Source organism: Euwallacea fornicatus, chromosome 4, assembly GCF_040115645.1.
Source record: "Euwallacea fornicatus isolate EFF26 chromosome 4, ASM4011564v1, whole genome shotgun sequence".
Classification (NCBI taxonomy): domain Eukaryota; kingdom Metazoa; phylum Arthropoda; class Insecta; order Coleoptera; family Curculionidae; genus Euwallacea; species Euwallacea fornicatus.
In genome coordinates, this window is record NC_089544.1 from 5,218,055 (window position 1) to 5,220,787 (window position 2,733).

The 2,733-nt window shown below is 31.8% G+C and overlaps 1 long non-coding RNA gene across 1 annotated transcript; it reads left to right on the forward strand.

Moving 5' to 3' along the window:
* The first annotated feature begins 570 nt into the window (after positions 1 to 570).
* LOC136351022 (uncharacterized) lies at positions 571 to 2,127 on the forward strand. The gene is made up of 3 exons (XR_010734242.1): positions 571 to 927; positions 1,824 to 1,911; positions 1,970 to 2,127. It is a non-coding gene; the product is annotated as an uncharacterized lncRNA (long non-coding RNA).
* The last annotated feature ends 606 nt before the right edge of the window (positions 2,128 to 2,733 follow it).

A 2,733-nucleotide genomic window follows, 5' to 3' on the forward strand; every position in this document is an offset into this window, starting at 1 on the left:
TGGGGAGAAAAATGATGTGCCTTTAGAAAGTGCCGCCATTTAAATGAAACTACAGTAGCTCAAAGTGAAAAAATATCCACTTCGTACGTTCAAAGATTTTTATTCATAAATTTGTATCTGCAACTTAACAAATAATTATAAATATTTCTATAATATGCTTTGACAGTTATTTATTCCAAATAACATATTAAATGAAGAGTTGAACAGCTTTTAGTAAATAAATAACCGTATGAATAATTGACCGCATAAATCAACATCAAAGTTTCAATGATCCCCACAGATTTTAAAAGTTTATTCTAAAGCACAAAAAAGTAATTTTTTATTTATTTATGGCGTTTTTATTGAAATTTCAACATTTATTTGATTTAGCAGTTGCTATGAATTAATGACTAGAAAGTTAAGTTATAATGGGATATGAAGTTATGAATTAATTGTAAATGCTAAGTAATTATTGCTCTTTACATTTTTAATTAAGTTATACTTGTCATAATTATAATAAATTATTTCTCTTAAATGAATACGATTTAAGTAACATTTTGTTACGGAATTATTTGGTTCAGTGTTGACGATTCATTTGTCAGAAAATATTGTAGTAGAAAGATATAGAACTTTAAAGAATGAGAATTAATAGTTTCCTATCGTAAGAATGAAAAATCTATTAAGGCTATCGCCGAAATCGTTGAATAAAGTGCAGCAATCGTTCAACACATTATAGAAAGATAGAACAAGGATGATAGAATTACAAGCAAGAAACAAAAAACTCAAGGAAGATATTCACTGATGCTGAAGATAGATGGATTACAGGGCAAGTATGAGAAAATCTAAGATTAGGTGCCTTTAAACTTGCTCTTGAAGTTGAGAAATATATTAATAAAAATGTCAGTCCGGAAACGATAAGAATAGTTTTACGTAAACACAGTATACATGGTGGATTTGCCAGAACAACCCATTCGTTAGTGGGAATAATTGAAAAATTAGAGTAGCGTTTGCAAAGTAACACCTGTATAAAGATTTAGAATTTCGAAATAAAGTTCCATTTACTGATGAGAGTAAATTTAATTTATTTGGGTCGGATGGGCGTGGATGTGTTTGGGGAAAATCAGGTGAAGAGCTTAAAGAACAAAATCTAACTACTGTGAAACACGACGGAGGGAGCGTAATGGTGTGAGGGTGCATGTCCAGTGCTGGCACTGGCAAGCCCCACTTTATTAACGAAATAATGGACAAACATGAGTATATTAACATATTGCAACAAAATTTAAATTTTACTATAGAAAAATTAAATATTGTAAATGCTTTTGTATTTTATCAATACAATGATCCGAAACATACAGCCCATGTAGTTTAAAAATGGTTATATAACTTATTATGTGGCTGTCCTCATGTGCTTAAGACTCCGGCGTAATTACCAGACGTTAATATGATAGGAAATCTTTGGGCCAAATTAGAAAGAGAAATCATAAAACAGAATATTTCGAACAAGGGAGAACTACAAGGAGCATTATTGGAAAAATGGGAAAAACACTATCCGATTACACCCCAAAAATGAGTGAAACATTTCGGAATAGCCTACGAGAAGTAATATTAAACAAAGGTTTACCGATGAAGCACTAAATTACATACAGAAAGTCCCAGAAGTAATGTCTAAATTCATTAAACATTCAGCGGTGTGTTTTTTAAAAAAAACTCTCGGAACAGCAGATTTTTATTTTTTAATGTGTTTTTTTTCACGGTTTTATGTATACACATTAGCCAAAAAAAAAGTTACTGCCACCAACTTCATTATTTCAAACGTAAACGTCTATTTCTTATTTTGTTTTCAGAATTTGCATGGAATTGTATGTGTGTTTCATATGTCATGTCCTATACCTAACTTTAACAGGTCTCGAAAAACGATTGGACATATCAATAGTAAGTAAGACCGTATCAGGTGTACAACTGAGAATGGCGGCCTTCGGTTTCTTTTCAGAATCCCTTTTGTCCTGAAAAGGAGCGATTTATAAAAAAGAACCAGGAGAACAAATCAAATTAAATGTTCAAAATGTGTGCCATTTAATCAATATCCAAGGCGATCAATAAACTCTCTTTGCACGTTTCCAACCCTTTCCAGAGTTATGGCACGCACTTCTCTCCAGATTTGTATATATATATGATTTATGTATATGTGTTACTAAGTAGTGATGTTTTCCTTAATTGTATGTATCATTTAAACTTTGAAGTTCATTATCGCGGTCAATTTGGTCATGTCGGTATTTATTTATTAAAAGCTGTTTAACTGCTCATTTTACACGTTATTTAGAATTAGTAGATGAGAAAGCATGTTACAGAAATATTTTTATTATTTTTTAAATTGCATATTCAAACTTATAAATAAAAATTTAGCAACTTATGAGGTGAATCATTTTCACTTTGAGCGACTGTATGTATCCAGGTATTCATGCACAGAGAAGAAGAGCGACTGTCCTTTGGTAACTAATTTCAGCCTAACCGATGAAGTAATATAAGGAAAGTATTGGAAGTAGATGGATTATCAAGATAATCTGAGATAAAGTGCTCTAACGTGAAAGTGTCCAAAAACGATTAAAATCCAATGACTCGTCACGTCCAATTAGTTACATTATGAGCTGCTCAAAGGGGAAACCACAAGACAAAATAGAGCAAGACAAAGCTGGAACTTATTGTACAATTCCAGACGTAGACTATCGGGGTTATTCTCGTCGAGAAACGAGTGGA